The 19,181-nt window shown below is 30.9% G+C and overlaps 2 long non-coding RNA genes across 2 annotated transcripts; both read left to right on the top strand.

Moving 5' to 3' along the window:
- The first annotated feature begins 4,640 nt into the window (after positions 1–4,640).
- Positions 4,641–10,910, top strand: LOC109120317 (uncharacterized). Its single transcript, XR_011221010.1, has 2 exons — positions 4,641–5,247; positions 10,666–10,910. It is a non-coding gene; the product is annotated as an uncharacterized lncRNA (long non-coding RNA).
- A 6,200-nt stretch (positions 10,911–17,110) lies between these two features.
- On the top strand, positions 17,111–18,396 carry LOC138348406 (uncharacterized). The gene is made up of 2 exons (XR_011221009.1): positions 17,111–17,896; positions 18,136–18,396. It is a non-coding gene; the product is annotated as an uncharacterized lncRNA (long non-coding RNA).
- Positions 18,397–19,181: the final 785 nt, after the last annotated feature.

Here is a 19,181-nt window from a genome sequence, read left to right as displayed (position 1 = left end):
AATAAATTTTTCCTTTAATGTTTTCATGTCGGAATGTGACACCCTTATCTAAGAATACATGTCAAAATATGACACTCAGATCCAATAATATCGTGTCAAAAAGTGACACTCAGATCAAAAAATACCTTGTCAGAGCATGACACTCTGATTGAAAAATATTATTAATTTCAAATTTATTATCACCACTTTTCAATTCATTAATGGTATTTCATCAAGCCTTCTTTGTTGAAGGAGTCACTTCGATAAGGAGGGCTTTGGATTATAAATCTCAAGGTCTGAGGATTTCAGACCAATCACACACCACACACGGAGCCGAAAAATCACACAATCAAGTACATAGAGAACTTCACAGTATCATTCATTGCATATCTGTCGCTATTAAGAGTTATCTATCAAATATAATAAACCGTAACCTACCTCCACCGAAAAATCAATGTCAAGCAAGCTACTTCTCCAATACTTTTTCATTTCCTCAACTTCTCCGAACATTTCCCATCTATAAAGTATATATATATAATTTGTAAGTTAGCGAGTCTATAAACACTCATATTATTCTATTTCTATCCTAGACCCAAAAATTCACCTAATTCTATAATCTATTTCCTAAAGTTGGAGCCTAAGGGTAAGTCTTAATTTCTTCAATTAGCATAATGATAATGACATTCCAATAATACAATACACTGAATATTTCAATACCTATTTGAATTAAAACAATATGGTACAACACAAAAGTTCCATCACAACTTTAAACTATGACAAAGAATAAATGAACGTCCATCAAAAAATATCTAATAGTTATATGCATAATTATTAACTCTCACATTAATAATATACATTGAACTAGAACATCCTTTACATCACCAACTATTTGATTTCAAAACTTTGTTAATTTTAATGTTATCTTCTTTAACCACCAACTAAACTAATTATAAAAAATATTCCACTAATTTAATAATCTAGTTATGAATAGTCCAAAATACCCATTTAGAATCTATTGAAAAGTCTTTTATGAAATAAAAAGGCTCTACTACTAAAACGACCAAATGGTCGTTACACAATGCTAAAATTCTAGGAACATATAACTGCAATTTTAAAAAGAGTAACATGAGTTCCCACATTTTTGTAACACATTTCTTTTTGAAAGATCTAGAATTAGAACGAAACATTTTTGGAAAGAATGACTAATCTAGAATTTAACTAAGTTATGTTGAGTATGAATTTTTGGGTCAACTTCAAACAACCATAATTCTCTGTACAAGCTGTTTTATGTGTGATAAAAATACTATATGAAAGGTATTTGAATTATCTTTCCAATGCAATTGAGTTTGCTTATTTTTCGAGTGTGTATAAGGGAGACACACCTTTTTTAAGTAGGGTTGTCTAAATAATAAAAGTTCACGAATTATTAGAAAGGTCATTTGGTGTTTTCCAGAACCAATTGGTTTAATTCATATTTAGTAATTTAATTAGGGTCTAAACTCATTTACGCTTCACAAAAGTGCGCTAGTTTTTTCAAAGAAGAGAAAAGAGAAGAACGAGTTATAGTTTGTCGTTCTTGATATTTCGGTTCTGGATTTCACTAAAGGTTAATCTGTACGAGATATGTGAGATCATATAGCGTTGGATTCTTCCACCCACGCGCAAATCACTATTTATTTCAAAATATTTACATTCTTAAAAGTAGAGTAATTGAGTTCTTAATAGATATTGTTGAAGTTTCTATTAGGTTCTTGATTACAGAGTTGTTGACAAGAGTTAGTTTCATGAGATTTTAAGTAAGTTTTGAGTTGATTCTTGCATACTTTGATTGGGTATTCAAATCTAAGTGTCTATGAAAGGAACTAATAGAATCTAGGCGAATTAGAGTTGAAAAACGAATAAGGAAATTCGTCAAAAATATGGGGAATGGGCGTGGGGCATCGCTACTCTGAGCGCCCCACAACAAGTTCTATAGTTTGGGATTTGAGGTGCCGCGCCACTTAGAGCACCCCAACCCAGCTTGTGTAGTTTGGCCTCTGGCGGTTGGCGCCTCTAAGAGCGCCAGGGTCACCAAGTTCTCTATCCTTTCCTAATTCTTTCTTTTTGAATTCACTTCAAACATACCCATATTTTGTAGTTGATATCTACACTTCTGAGTACGTATAAACATCATTATATCATCTATACACATGAATCATAAAGTTGAATCTATAAATTCAAATTTCAAGGAAAGTTAAGAGATAAGTCTAAAGAGTTCATAGAGTATTTTTGAAATTCTTTTGCAAATGCTTGAAACTTGTTTTAAGACTTGAGTTTTTAGTTGAGTAAAGATTAAAGAGTGAAGTGAATTTCTTTAAAAGAGTATTTTGGTAATATGTATTCTCAATGAGTAAATGCTTTCACATTTAAACAAGAAAGGAAACACTAATTTCCAAAAGAACCTTTGAGCTAGTTTTCTTTAAAGAGTAAATGATTTAATAATTAAGCATGAGAGGCAACACTTATTTACAAGAAAGCTTATGGGATAGTTTTTATGAAATTATCTCAAATTACAGAAACAGTTATGTTTATAAATAGAAGAGCTGGTACATTTTTTTGGTGTAGTATTGAGCAGCGATATATAAGGGAGAGTTCGACAACTCACAGCCTTCATAAAATATGTAGCCAACGTGGGTATAAAAGAGTCATACTTTTTAGATGATTCTTTAGTAATTTTTAGAATAAACTAGTGGATAGACTAGTATTTAGGGTATATATCCCCAACAAGGTATAGTATGGCCCTGACAACGTGATGCAAAATGATGTATCATTGCATAACTGTAATGTGATGGTTGTCGGTTGGAGAGACTCCACAGTTATATTTTGTATTCTTATATACAAAGAGATTTATTATATTGTTACATACAAACAGATTTTATATTGTATATTTGCATAGAAACTGAGTTATCATTGTATTTCAAAATACATAGAGTTGTTATCCATATTTTAAAAGCTTTTCTTTATATTGAATTTATATTATTGCTTTATATATAAATGAGTTAAGCTCAGACCAAGTATGTTATTTAAGTTTCATTTCAAGTGTGTCTTGTTTAAGAATTCCCCTTGCAATCTCGTAAATTCAATGTAGTGATGTCAGTTGACCTACATCTTTTTTATGATGTCTATACAGGTACCTAGTATCAACATCTAGTTCATCGCTGATCCAATTGAGTTTTAGAGATGTTGGTGATACTCCTTGCTTCTAGAGGATCCCCTTTTTTATTTATTAATCAAGTTAGTTCATTAAGATATAATGGATCTTGTCCCGGCGTCTATCATAGTTATTAAAGGCTTCATAAATGGCTAGTTGATGTTATTACTTCAGTCTTTATGTTTCAGTTTTTCTGTTGAGACTTGAGTTGCAACTTGGGCTAGTTGAATGTGATATTTAAATTATTCTAAGTCATTTTTTGAGAAAATTTGGTTTGCTTGTATTTCAATACTTTCTTTTATGATGAGTAAGTCTTCCGCTAAGAGTTTAGCTAGACCAAGGGTTTGTTTGGGTCCAACAATGATTCTCGAGTGGCACTCCTACCTTGGGTGCAGGCATGGAGCATGAAAAACTTTGTATCGGAGCACAAGTTCAAGAATCCTAGGGAGTCTATGAAGTTGTATCTGCAGAGACCGAGTAATCAGTTTGAAATGCGCCTCATCTATAATTAGGAAGCTGGAACACTTAAGAACTATCTCACTTCTTTCATACTCATTTTGTGCGATAGAGTTTGTCGCTCAAAAGTGTCTTCTAATTCGTGATTACATGTATTTTTCATATCATGCCCATGTGAAGAGCTTTATAAGGTCTTCCCTTTAGGAAGAATGTGAACCATAGGAACAACGGGCACCGAATGCCCTTAAAGTGCAACCTCAAGGAGGTTACTAATGTTGAATTCCGTGAAGCTATGCAGATGTTAAGTCAAGTTGCCACCAATCAAGTTTGAAAGGGGGAGAATCTACAAGTTGTGGCTGAAACTTCAAGATTCGTGAGTTTCTAGGGATGAAACTTCCATGATTCATTGGTTAAAGTCTTGCTCAAGCTCAAACAAACTTTATTGCAAAAATTTCGAAAGTCTTTGAAATTATGTACATTGTTGTTACTGATAGTGTAGATCTAGTTGCATACTGTTGACACCTAATTTTGACCTACCTTTAACCATTTTTAGGAATACTACTCGATTAAATATGCATTTTAAAATTTGTTTAAATTTTTGAATTGTAGTCAATATTGCATGAAAATTATATATTTTAGCATATTTACTTTATAGAATTATTGTGAATATTAATAAAATCTTTTTAAATTATTAATGAATTTCAAATATTTTAAAATACAAATTATTCTCAATTGTATAAAATATTTTAATAAATGTAGTACTAATTAAATAGTAATTCCTAAATTTTTCTCAAAAACATTTAAATTGTAGCCCATTTTTATTCTAATTTCTTTCAATTCTAGCCAAATCAATTCCAATTTTATTTCAATTATAATCATCCTCTTCCTTTCAATTTTAGCTGATTTAATTACAATTTGGGCCATTTCAATCTAATTTTAAGACTTCATCTATTAATTTCATCCGTCAATTTATTTCAATAAATCTGAGATTGAATGCTAGCGCTACATATTAATAGATTCAAGGGTCTAGATTAAATCTCCCATCTCTACATTTCAAAGACTTCTAAACCTAAAAAAAAAAATTATTGTCTCTTCCTCCCCTCCCTCACTCCAGCTGCCCCTCTCTCTCTCCCCCATTCTTTCCGGCGAACCTCCCTTCTCCATAGCAGCCGCCTCCCCTCTCCCGTCGCTCCTCCTCCCCTCTTCTCCCCTTCCCCCGCTCTCTTCTCCTCTTTTTCTCCCCTTCACCCGCTCTATTCTTCTCTTTCCGCTCTCTTCTCCTTGATGCCTCCCTCTCGTCTCTCCAGCGATGGTGAGCCGCAGAAACCTCGCCCAATAGCACCACAAAAAAACCGCCGGCGAGAGGCAAGGAACCAGCAGATGTCAGCAACGTTTTTGCCTCTCCACCTCCTCCATCTTCCATTTCTCCTTCCTTCCCCTTCTCCTCCGTCTTTTTTTTTTAGGACAGTCGAGCAGCCATAAACCAGCAGCCCGACGCAATCCTCTTCTCTTCTCTTCTCCGTCCATTTCTTCCTCTCTTCTCCGCATTATTTTTTCCATCGCTGGCAGCACTCAGGCGAGTCTCTAGGCTGTAGCAAGCAGATCTTTTCAGCTCCATCTGGGTATGTTCACTTGATTCTTTTTTTTTATCATTTTTATTTATTATCTTGATTTTGAAATGTGTTATTCTCTCTTGTTTGCTGTTTGTGCTACTATTTTTGGTGATTTTAAATTCCAATTCTATCAGTTTTAGTGTAAAATATTGCCATGTCCATGCTCTAATTTGATTTGTGGGTGATTTAGTATTCCTATTTGTTTAACTAATGATATGGGTCTTAGTCTTATGTTAAAACGGATTTTAATAGGGTAATATGTATTGGTTGTTCATTGATTGAGTTCAATAAGATTCGAACAAGATTTGAGTTATTCGCCTAATCTTGTCGTCCTGATTATCTTCTTCTCTAAATGATAATTTTGGTGTGCTAATTTTATATGGTATTGATTAATTTGACACAAAAGTGAATTCGGACAGATTTTATGCCTTGATAAGGTAAATCTTGTGTATTATTTTAATACTTTTTGTCAATTGATTATAGTTGCCTTAATTAAAGTTAAATTAATTCTTGTTGTATTTTAGTAAAAAATATTTTATTGAGCTAAGAATATTTTTGTTGATTTAGTTTCTCGTTTATAAGGAAAATGTTATGTTAATTGGTTTTTAAATCATCCCTTTCCTTAAGTTCTGTCAATTATTAATATAGTAAATAACCTTATTTGATATCCCTGGTTTAATTAGAATTTAATCAAATTTCTTATTTGTTTATATGGAAAAAAACTAATAAAATCTGATTTGTCTCTTAGTTATTTAAGAAAAAATATATTACTCTGCATATTTTTATATTTTACTTTCTTAAATTTGGTAAAAATTAATTTATTTGCTGATTTAACTACCATTTAAAACAAGGAAAACAATATATTTAATTGATTCCTTTAAATATTTTTTTTCCTTATAATGCTCCCCTCTTTACTATATAAATAGTCCCCCTCTCATTCTCTCATCATTCATTCATAGTTTTTATACAAGCACTCTCAGACATTCACACTCTCCCAACTCTCATTAACTTTTGCTACAATTTCTTTCATTCTCTCATTGCTCATACACACATTCAATCTCTCAACTCATCACTCATTCTTATAATACGCGTTGATAATCTTTTCTGCAGAATTGGTTAGTCCTCTTTATTAATTTTAATTTAACTTTTTGCATAATTATAATATTTATCTGTTGAGAAACAAAATAACAAGGAAGCATCAAAGTTAGTTTCATTATCTTTTTAAGTTTGATAACATAACTATGGCTTATTCTATTTTAAATCTTTTAACAACCTAGAATTCTTGTTTGTAGGTGTTGTAATCTTACCAATTTTCAACATGTTTGACGCTTTCTTTGTTAATGAGTTTGAAAATAACTAGATTCCAATAAGTTGAATGTTAAAATCAAACCTTAATAATTTAGTAGGCTCATCGGTTAGATGTTAAAAATATGTTATAACTTTTCAGCATTGTCTTATCACGTAGAAACCATGCCTAAGGATTAAAATGTCCTTATCACTTAGAGTTACAAAATCATGCTTACATGTGTTTCTCCGTTATGAACACCTAGAAATCATGTTTATAGGTTTGTAAACAAAGTTTTAGCATACCCATAATAAAAAAAAATTGTTGTGAATATTTTTGCCCCTTCTAAATTAGCTAATATTATTAATTAGTAATCTTATTTGTCCTCTTGAAGATTTTCGCACTTCTGATATATGTTTTTTTTTTATAAATAGTAATAAAAATAAGAAGAAAAGTTTTAATGAATTTAACAAATTTCTTGACTGTTAAATACATTTCACATTAATTTTTTTGCATTTAATTTATTGACTGCATTAATGCTCTACTATTTTTTTCCTTTTTTTTCTTACAAAGATTCACAACATGCTTTTTTAGTCGTTGTTCAATCCTCCTTTCAAACTATGGATTGATTATGACATTCGTTTTAAAATATATATATAGAAATCATAAGTATTGTCGCTTAATCTATCGTTAGTGGGAAAGTCAAAGAAATTACGAGGTCTAATTCCAATGTTTTTAAATTAAGTTGACGCGTCCCGGGGAGTACCACCTACCCATGATTTTCAAATGGGATTATGTGTAATTATATGTAAATATTTATGTGTTTATATGCAAACAATTATTTTTAATCATCTTCAAAATAAAAAATTTTATTATTTTTCTAAGACCAACCTCAAAACAAAATTGTTTGTATTGTGAAGGAGCGAGATTAACAAAATCGTGGCATCATCCCTATAAAGAAACAAATATTTTTTTATATACAAATTCTATCCAAAATTTGTTCATTTTTCAAAACTTTATTCTCCTACATCTTATTCTTATTTGGTGCGGCATAATAAATTAACTCAGCCTATGCTCTATACTTTTGTGCCTATTATGTCTTTTTGTATATCTCTTTATTAATTGCTTAAAATTTGTAATATTTTGTTATCACATAGATCGTATGCTCAAATAATAAATAATTGAAGTAATCTTAATTGTTAATTAATTTATTCTGGGGAGCTTAAAATTAAAAAAAATTAGAAATTTATTAGCTTATATATTTGTCTATTTTTTGTCTCCTCGCTTATATATATTTAATTGATTAGTATTTGCTGTGTTTATTATTAATATCACCTTTTTAACATGCTTAAATAATTAGTTAGAATAATAACATGAACTATTTGTTCGATTTGTTCATCACAGAGTCTCGTATATAAAAATACATAAAAATGAGCTTAACTGTTTATTTATTAATATCACCTAATCTTGCATGTTTAAATTAATAAAAATAATAAAGTAGTGTTAATTGTTTTATATTTGTTATCACTTATCAAGCATATTAATAAATAATAATGAAGTGACCATATTTGCTACTTGTAACCCCCACATAAATTGCATGAGATACGGTTGGGATCCACATTTGTGGATTTTGAGGTATGTCTAACACCTTTCCCTCGAGGTAACTTGAACCCTTACCCTGATCTATGACTCGTTGACCTTAGGGAGACTTAGTTAGGTTAGATAGGTGCCCTAACGCACCTTAATTCGTTAGGTGGCGACTCCTTAAGCTCAAAATCCTAAAAGAGTTGTTAGGGTGTGTACAAAACCCGTTTTTATGAAAAATGGGGTGCGACACATACGAAATGAAGGATGTCGCTAGAATCTGGTGTAACACCCCCAAAAATCTAATGATATAAGCTAGAGCTTAACATGTAAACCAGTAGCTTAAATATGGTTAATATGATTGGCTATATGGTCCTATAGTAACTTCCCTAACTTTGTACTAAGATCCTAAGTTTCTATAACTCAATTCATGGCCCTAAGGACCCTGAAGGTTCCTTGGGGAGGACACCAAGGGAAAGTCCAAAGTTATAAAAAAAATATTGTGACCGTGATTGGGCACCCACGAGCAGTGGGTGGACCCACACTCCATGGATGGGAGGTGGGTCGAGACATAGTCTCCCCTAGCTTTCCCCCATTTCCACCTCTGTAACTCGAATGACGGAGTATACCACGAGGCTTGGCCCCATCAACAGTCCGTGGATGAAGGTCGTTATGTCACCCCTAAAATAACTCCTAGGTTCAGCCAAGAGGAAGGTGGGTTCATAAATACCTAATTAATTAAGGGTGGGTCAGGTTACTAATAGTTATTTTAGACATATATAAATATTTTTGTCTATTAACCAACAAATTTAACACCTCACAACTCACAAAGTCAAACTCAACGAACTCCCCTCTCCAAAATATTTCTCTCTAGACTCCATTGAAGAGAAAGGTCAAGATCAATCTAGGGCTCCAAGAATCAGTCTTTTCTCTTCAATTTCCTGTGTTATTAAACCTAAGATATGGATGGTATTCATCTTTCGGAACCTTTCATCCAAAGAGACCCTTCAAATTGAGTTTTCAAGATTCTAAATTCCCCAAACTTAGGTATTTTCAATTTTCAACATGGGTCTTCCTCTAAAATGATTTCAATTGTTTGATTAAGGTTTATTATGGTTGATATTATTGATTTATGGGTGATAATAATGGTGTATTGTTTTATTTTGATGAATGTCTCCCTTGGACCCATGATTTCCCCTTCTTTCTAAAGTATTAACTAGACTATATCTTTATTTACTATGGAACCTTGACAATTGATCATGTTTACATTATTTATGTTATTGAAACATGATATTTCCCTATCTAGTTTGGTAATTCTAGAAGTTAGGATTTATCTTAATTATAGGCTTGAGGGCCAATTTAATAGGGTTTGTCTATGTTGACAAGGATTGTATATGAATTCATGATTTCCTAAAATTGGTGATGATCTTATGACTATTGTCTATTGGTGGTTTTGATTGCAAGATCCTTCTTCCCCAACCCTTACATATTACTTTATATGAATGAATATGACTAAGGTAATCTTTTTGTGTTGATTGAAAGGCTATTCTTTTTAAAACACTAGGAATAATTTGTGAAAGGTTTACTCACATGTTGATGATTCTAGGGTTGAAAGGACATTCTCACCTAATAAGTCAATGAGCTATTATTTTGATATGTTGTTTAGTGCCTAATGCATTCTTTATGAACATGAACTTAGGGAAAGACATAATGTTACTTTTAAATGGGAATTATAGCACCGAGTGGATATGAATATTATATAGAAGCTTTTACGCTAGAAAGTTTGGCTTCCTAAATTAAGAATCTCATGAGATGGAAATTTTTTACTTTAGAAAGTCTGTCTTCTAGTAGCAATCTCCTAATCCCATAACTATGTGCCCACATTGGTTTTATCTTGTGATTGACCTAAAAGATAATATATTAGTTCAACCTTAAGCAAGTAGGACATCTGTTTTCAGTGTGGGGTAAGACATCGAATTCCATGCATCTCACATGGTTTATGTCAGTTAAGGATATTTTCCCTATATGGTAAAAATATTAATTATGTTAATATTATTAACTTTAGTTATGACTGCTTAAGGAGTACTATTTCTTATATGTGGGGTATGGGACTTTACTTATGCATTGCACAAGTAGACTCTAACTGGGGTTGTGGTGGGATTCTCTTATGTCATGAAGCTTATGGATTATGTATGCAAGATTTGTATGTATGTTAAGGTTGACTTTACTAGTTAAAGCTATGAACATGAACCACACAATTCTTATGTATGTTAGTTATGGATGAGGTTAAAGTAAGATATGTATGATGTTCGTGACCTAAATATGATACTTTGAATTTTGTAGGTTTATGAGATCTGACCATTGCATTGCACTATAATGGTTATGGGTTGCTTATATGTTGCTTTGACTTATGTTTCTTCGTATACGTGCATAATATCTTTTCCACTTTATAAATGCATGATTTTAACTAAATATCCCTTTTATACATGTTTGTGCATGACTTACGTAGTTAGTAATTTATTGTGCTAACCAATATTTTCGACATTCTTTGACTGTAGGTTATGATCGTTGAGACATTGTACTTGTTTCAAGTAAATCATGGGTTGACTATTCCCTAGTCTTGTTGAATCCTCAAGTTTGGGAGAAGATTTCATCTTTTATAACTTCTATTTTAGGTTATATTTTGAGGCTTTATTGATTTATAGGGCAACCCTATTTGTACTCTCTATTGTGTTAGATCATGAATGAGACAAGCTTATAGTCTTATGTTTGTCTATAAAAAAAATTGACTTCGATTGCAAAAGTTTTAAATTTTCCAAATTAATTCATGTCTTGATGTTATAATTATGATAAGGGATTATATGAGACCCCTTTCAGGGTCTACTACACCATTTTACTTCAGGGGGGTAACCCTGAGTTGTGACATCTGGTTTGACCAATTCAAAAAGGATAAAGTTGAAGGTGCACCACTCATGAGTTGGTGTTTGTTTGAGGAGGCCTTCCTGTGGAATTTCTTTCCCCGTGAATTATTGGAAGAAAAGGTACCAGAATTCCTTATGCTTAACAGGAATCTATGAGTTTTCATGAGTACGGTCTGAAACTCACTAAACTTTCCCGATACGCCTATAGTTTTAGTTGAGGGTTCAAGAAAAAAATAAGGGAAAAAAAAAAGAAAAAAGAGGAAAGGATCAAGATATTCGTCGAGCTTCTTGAGTTTTATTGCATATTTTAACCATGGGTTTGATCCCCTAAGAGGTATTTAAGCATCCATGGTGTTGGATTTTTTAACCCACACTCAGATCATGTTAATTTTAGCGTAATTTCATTCTTGAAGTTGAAAGATTTAATTTTCTGATGAATTCTTGAGAAGTGCTCTTGATGTCCACCCTAAATCTTATTTTGTTATGGTTTTGATGATTTCTTGAGATGAATGTGAGAGTTTTGGGGTTGTATTTAGTAGATTATAGTGTGCTTTTTTTAAGTAACTGAATCTAAGTGCGTGGGGAAGAAACTATTCGATTCTAGGCGAGTTACATAAATTCGTCAAATTTTCTAGGTTATGGCCTGGTGCATCGCGCCAGCCAATGCACCCCAGCGCCAGTCAGTGTGCCTAGGTTGCCTGCCCCGTCCATTTTTTAATCGGCTCCTGTATTTGAATTCATTACGAGTTTACCTTCACTCCCCTTTAATTCTAAACACTCTAAGCTACTTCTAAACACATAGAAATAATTCCAACGATGATCATAACCTTTAATTCATAATTCAAATTCAATGAAGGATTAAGAGTCAAGTCTTAAGAGTTCTTCTGAACATTTTGATAAATCCATTTTGAGGAGTCTTCTACAATTTCTAATAACTTGTTTCAATACGCAAGTAAGTGAGCATGAGAGCGAGGAGAATTTATTCATTAGTCTATACTATCACCTAGATCCTTTGTATCATGAACCATAACTCTTGAATTTTAATTTACATTCAAGAGAGGGTTAAAAGTAGAGTTCAAGAAAGCATTTGAGTTTAACTGCGAATCATTTGAGATCAACTATCGATTTGAGGTAAGTTTTGAGGTACTATGTACGAGAATGACAAGTCATATACTCCGCTTCCATATTGTTATGTAGACCCTTGACTCGAGTCCTTCATGCATAAATTTAGCATGGAGTTTATTAATTGAGTATCATTGAGAGGAGTAGTATCTTCAAGTTCTATGTCTTGAGTATGGAGTTCCCAACGTTTTTGAGATTATATTTCTGATCGTGGGACTATTAGATGTTACCCATGAAGTTCTTGATATGAGTAATTCATGCTTATAATTCCGCATGATCCTTATAAGTCGAGTAGTTACTTTGAGTGCTTGAGTTGAGTGTCGAGGCCCATAATTCCGCATGAACCCTCTAAGCCAAGCATTTTTTTATGGAGTATTATATTATAGTTCTTAAGTTCCGAGTTTTTGAGTTTCAAGTATTGAGTTTTGAATACGGCTATTGAAAACCTTAAATTGAGTAATTCACGTCCATAATTCGGCATGAACTTTATTTTGAGAAGTCTTTTACAATATTTTAGAACCTGTTTTAAGACTCGAGCATTGAGTTGAGTAAAGAGTAAGAGTGAAGTTTATTTCTTCAAAAGATAATATAGTAACTAAGTATTTCCACGAGTAAAATATTTTTAAAAATTATACAAGAGAGGGAACACCGATTTCCGAGAGAGATTTTAAGCTAGTTTTTGGGTAATAATCTCAGCAACCGAAAAAGTAATGTTTTTAAATATATGATCTTGATTTTTTTAAGTAGTATTGAGAATTGATATAGGGACTAGTTCAGATAACTCAATTCTCCATAAACCATGTAGCTAAGTTGGGTAGAAAGTATTATACTTCTTAGATGATTCGTCAATACTTTTAGGATAGACTAGTCGATCCACTTCGTTGAGAGGTTCTCTTTCCGGAAAAGGTATAGGATAGTTCTGAAAGCATGGCCGAGATGTTATATTATCACATAACTCATAGTGATGGTTGTCTTCTAGAGAAACTCTCACGCGTTATATTATATTTTATTATATAAAATGTGAGTTGTTATCGTGTTCTTCAATACATTGTGTTGCTTTTTATTGTTTTAAAATCTTTCCATACATTGCATCTTTTACTGTTGCTGTTTCTAGTGTATCTTCAGTTATGTATTTTGAATTGAATTGTGCTTCATTGAATCGAGTACATTATCGTTGAATTGAGATCCATTTCACTAAGTTGAGAACCGTATTGCTAAGTTGAGTATTTTACCCTGAGTGCTTCTGAGTTTTGTAATTTTGAGTAGTTTTCAGTATCCTTAAGTGTTCCTTAAGTGCTTCTGAGTTTTGTAATTTCATATACTGATCAATTTGGCCTACATCGTTTTATGATGGATATACAAGTACTCAGGATCATCAACATGCCCTTCATTGATACCATATGAAGTTGGAGTTAACTTCTTGCTTCTAGAGCGTTCCACTTCTACTTTCAGTTATATCAATTGTTAGGATGGTGTGGGTTCCATCTTCGCCAGTTACAGGGTTCATAAATAGATAGCAGAGTTTTATAAGTTTATTCATTTATTTTTTGAAATGTTTTACATAATTTTTATGCTTGAGTTAGTCTTCCGTAACGATGAGAATTTGATATGGGACAAACAATAATTCTGAGTGTCATGTCCAAGGTGCAGGATTGGATAATGATAGAGCACTTATATACCTTTTATATATTTCGATACAAAGAGTGAGCTCATAAAAAATTGTTCTTATTATGTTTCCTTTTAATAATTAGGAATTGTGAATTGCCCTGTTGAATTATACCCTTTCCTCATGCTCTGATGCCTCTTATTAATTAATATAATTTCTTAATTTTTTTCATTTACATAAATTTTTGTACCTTTAAATCTAACAAATTATGGAGCCAGTATAGTATTATATTTCATGAAATTTTCTTTATCAATTATTATTATAATTTTAAAATGTTGCTTTGATTGTCAAGATATATGGAGAAACTGATAATGTATAAGGTATTTAATATTGACGATTTCTTTTAAGAAAAATGTGTTAATAGTACATAGTAAAATATTTTTATGTTATGATTGTAATTTAACTATTTATAATGTGTTTGTCTAAGTCTCCTAAGTTATCAAATAAACTTCAATATACGTCAAAAAGTTACTCCCTCCGGACCATTTCATGTGGCAACATTTGACCGGCACGGAATTTAAGAAATAAATAAAGATATTGAAATATTTACTAAATTACCCTTCATAAATGTCATATTAAAAAGTTTTTCTTGCTTCTCATAAATGTATTGGAGTATTAATTTTAAGATTAAGTGGGACCAACAAGGGTAAAAGAGGAATTGTACCTTTAAATACTTATCATATAAGGAAATGCGACATTCTCTTTGGGACTGTCCAAAAAGGAAATGTTCCCACATAAAATGAGGCGGACAGAGTACTTTTTATCGAATCAACTTGATACGATGTAGTAACAAATATGATATTCTTATAATTAAATAAAAAAATAATAAAAGCAATTTAGTGTCATTTCAATATCACTCGACATGTATACACATAAAACGTATTCACTATTATTTCATTCATACATTGCATGTATGTTGATGTAATATAAGAGGTTTTTTTTTATAAAAAAATATTAAACATGTGTTATGAAAGCATATAAAACCTAGTTCTAATTTAAAATTTTCTTTTAATGTAAATTCAATGAACTATATATACTTCATCAATAAAGATTTGGTAAATTTTTATTTCCAAAATTTAATAAACGGTAACAATATCAAGAGTTTGATTAGATCAATTCAAAAATTAGTAATTATGCAATATCTAATATGCTTACGAATTATACAGAATTCTAGAAAATATGATACATAATAGACACCATGTCTCGTTAAAGTTATAGTAGAACCATTTATTCAGCGGCAGAAAATCTAAACTTTAAAAAGTTTATTTAACTTTTTCATTATAATTATATTATGAGAGAGTTTGAATATAATAATGCAAACATTGTTTTTATTACTAGCAAGCTCCTCTTCGTCAACATGCTTACTCGTTGACATAGGTTATTTGAGCAATTTCATAATTCTTTTGCTTCAACTCCAATATACCTCATGATTTAAAATGTATACCATTCTTTGATTAGACAAAAATAGTCCCGATCACCTGTGCACTTAGGGTCTACACACTCCACGTGTTTTAAGTCATGTTAAAGAGTTTCATTGCTTTGATAATTGGGCCACATACAAACTTCATTTCACATCATCTACCTTTTTAGTAATTTTACAAACATCCAACTCACAAATATTTCCTATGATCCGCCGCGATTCATATGCTCCTTAAATTCCATACAATTATGAAATTACGAACGAATTAAATACAAAAATTATAAGCTTAGGACACAACTTAAACCATACTTCCTAGCTTCTACTATTTGCCTTTTTCTTAATCATAATTAACATAACTTTTCAAGTAGTATAATTTATCGCCTAGAAAAGATATAACTTCAACAAATAAAAAGAAAAATATGAAAAAAAAAATGTTTCAAATATGCATGTTAAACCTTGAACAATTCAATTATTTTGAATGATGAAATAAACCTAAAAATAAGTTGATATTTAATGGGCCGGCGGGGAGGGTGGGGGGGGGGGGGTATCATTGTATTTAAAAAATTTAAAGTACCACACATAAACATTATAAATTTCATAGACAAATGATTGGGCTCATGCATAGCACGGACTTCATATAATATTATATCATGAATATAAATATATATATATATATATATATATATATATATGCGCATCGGAATTTAAATTCATATTATATTATATCATGACAAACTAAGAAAACAAAGTCGTATTTCTTTTATGTAATGATGTTATTATTAGGTGTGATTTTAGGCAGCAATTGAACATCGACAAATTATTTTTGAAATAAAAAATTGATCTATCCATACATTTAAACTTAAAATCACCTAGTACATACATGAGAGGAATATTTTTACGTTGACCAATATATAATTTATGAGATATATACGATACACTAAACTAATTCAAATAATGCACATGGCCTAAATAAATTGAAATAAGCAATTAAAACATATGTGGTATATCTAGAAAAATTACATGCATATATGTATGTATGTGTGTATGTATATTTCAGTGCATAGGATTTTAAATTCAAATTATATTATATCATGATAAACTAACAAAACAAATCGATAATTTTTTATGTAATGATGCTAATATTCGATGTGTTTTTAGGCAACAATTGAACATTGACAAATTATTTTTTGATTAAGAGTTTGATCTATCCATACATTTAAACTTAAAATCACCTAGTACATACATGAGAGGAATATTTTTACGTTGACCAATATATCATTTATGAGTTATATAGAATACACTAAACTAATTTAAATAATGCACAAGGCCTAAATAAATTTAAATAAGCAATTAAAATATGTGCAGTATATCTAGACAAATTATATATATATATATATATATATATATATATATATATATATATAACTACTATTATAGAAAAGACTTGTTTCAACACGTGTGGTTAATGTCTTTTATTTCAACTCTGAGGATATATTTGTGTTTTCACATAGCTTATTGTTTCTGTGGAGGTGTCTTAAATGGACACATCATTGTTCAAGTGTCCCTTCATCTTCACTTAGTCCATTGTTGTTGTCACCCTCAAAAAACTACCCTAACTTTACAAATAAACTAAAAATAGCAAAAATTAAAAAATACTAGTCCTTATTTTCTTTTTTCAACTGTCCCTACCAAATATACAAGAAAGTTCATTTATTTAATAAGTAGCTTTAAGTAACTAATTTAAAGAATCAAATCTGTTCAGTTTTGTCATCTTCTCTAATTTTTAATTGCATAAATAAAAAGTTATAGTAAGTTGATAAAATATGATGATTACAGAAAAAATATTATGCAATAGCCAATAAAGAGTTGTAAAAATCCCTCTTTTTCTACATAAATGCCCCGTTTCTTGCATTTTCTTTTAATTTGTTGAATTGAATGTTTGTCTTTCTCTGTGTTGAAGACCCCACATATCATCATTATCAACATTTTCCAAAACTTCTATCTCTCTCCGCCCCACATTTTTGTGCTCAACTCATAAAGTTTCTGTATGAGCACGATTTTTTTGGTCAAGTTTCCCACTAAACAACAAGTTTTTCTTTATTGATTTAAAATTTTGATTTTTGGGGGTCATTTTCTTTGAACTTTGTGTTAGTTTGCTTCCAAATATTAAATTTTTCTGTAGTGAAAAACAGAGATGAGTGGAAACCCATGTCCAAAATTCTTTAACTCAATGACCCATTTCAATTTTTTCAAGAAATTCAAGCGTTTGAAGCCTATTGAGCCATTGTTAACACTTTTTGGGTTCTTGTTTTTTGTTCTTGGCTTATACTTATTTATCTTCTTGTTAGATTATGGAACTGTGGATACTACTGGTTCTCACTTGCATGGGTATTTTTTTTGTTATCTGGTTTGGTCTTAATGATTCTTCTTTAGTAGTAAAAAATAGTAGTAGTAGAAGCAGAAATGATAATAAAGTGGGGTTTCTTGAAAATGATTGTGATATATTTGATGGGAATTGGGTGTGGGATGAGAGTTATCCAATTTATCAAACAGAAGATTGTATGTTTTTGGATGAAGGTTTTCGTTGTTCTGAGAATGGTAGACATGATAATTTCTATACCAAATGGCGTTGGCAGCCTAAGGATTGCAACTTAACCAAGGTTTGTATTTCAATCAACTGAATACTTGACATCTTCACATACGAAAATATAATGAATCTGTAAAAAAAAATATCACCAATCTTAATGGTGGCTTACAGATGTTTTTACTTGATAGTTGAGCATTACAAGTGTTATATTTCTCTTGTTATAATCCGTGAATATTTATGTAATTAACCTCAATTTAATTAGTATTAGTTGTGGCATAATTTATTCTTGGCCGTTATTGGGTTGGAATGTAGGGAACTCAAAAATAGGGTAATTAAAAAGAATGGTATTTTCAATGTATAAGAGACAAGAATGCTCCCAACAGGGCTGAGGACAAATTGGACAACTGCTGCAGGTTATTACAAAGCTACTGGAAAATATAGAGAGATTTAGATTAAAACTTTGATTGATGTGAAGGGAACTCTGACTTGCTATAAGAAGACATGTATAGTTAAATATTTCAATTTGAATCTGAACTAATTTTTCATTATCTGCAAATTTTTCAAATATCGTAATGTAGGCAAGATGCAGCACTATATAGTGCAACATGTGAACGAAATATGTGTGTCTCGCTATATATACAAGCATTTAGCTCGCAAATATCTTTCAATGTTTGGCCCGTGCAAGCATGGGCCAGGTCTACCTAGTATATATATATATATATGTGTGTGTATATATATATATATATATATATATATATATATATATAGTTATCATCCTTTTATATTTTAACAACAATAATAATATGATTATTTATAACCCAAAAACTATTTAAATATTGCTAAAGGCTTTAGCTACTATGAATGCAATAACATTACCTCAATTATCACTAAATAGTTTTGTGATCGTAAATCATACCGTAGAAAAATTTAAAAATCTATTGCCACCAAATATCTATTTTTTTTATAGTAGTTCTATATATGGAAATCACAAAATTAAATTTCTAAGTCATATATATTTATTTATTTTTTAAATACAATCATCATCGAAAATAAAAGTAAAAATTTCAATTTTCCTCTATAATTGGTCATGTCTATTGGTTTGACCAATGTGCTTGCATCATTCATGTACGTTATGAATAGAGTACTCAAACCTTATTTAGATATGTTTGTTACTCGTTTTCATTGATAACATACTAATATATTCCACTAATGAATAAGATCATGCCACTGATCTTAGAATAGTGATTAAGAATTAAAGATATCGAGTTACACACTAAGTATTCTAAATGTTACATTTGATTTTAGTTTATGACATTCTTAGACCACAGTAAGTGTTGAGACGAAATCAAAGTTGTTCT

Source organism: Solanum lycopersicum, chromosome 5, assembly GCF_036512215.1.
Source record: "Solanum lycopersicum chromosome 5, SLM_r2.1".
In the NCBI taxonomy this organism is placed as follows: domain Eukaryota; kingdom Viridiplantae; phylum Streptophyta; class Magnoliopsida; order Solanales; family Solanaceae; genus Solanum; species Solanum lycopersicum.
This window is presented reverse-complemented; position numbering and strand designations above follow the sequence as displayed.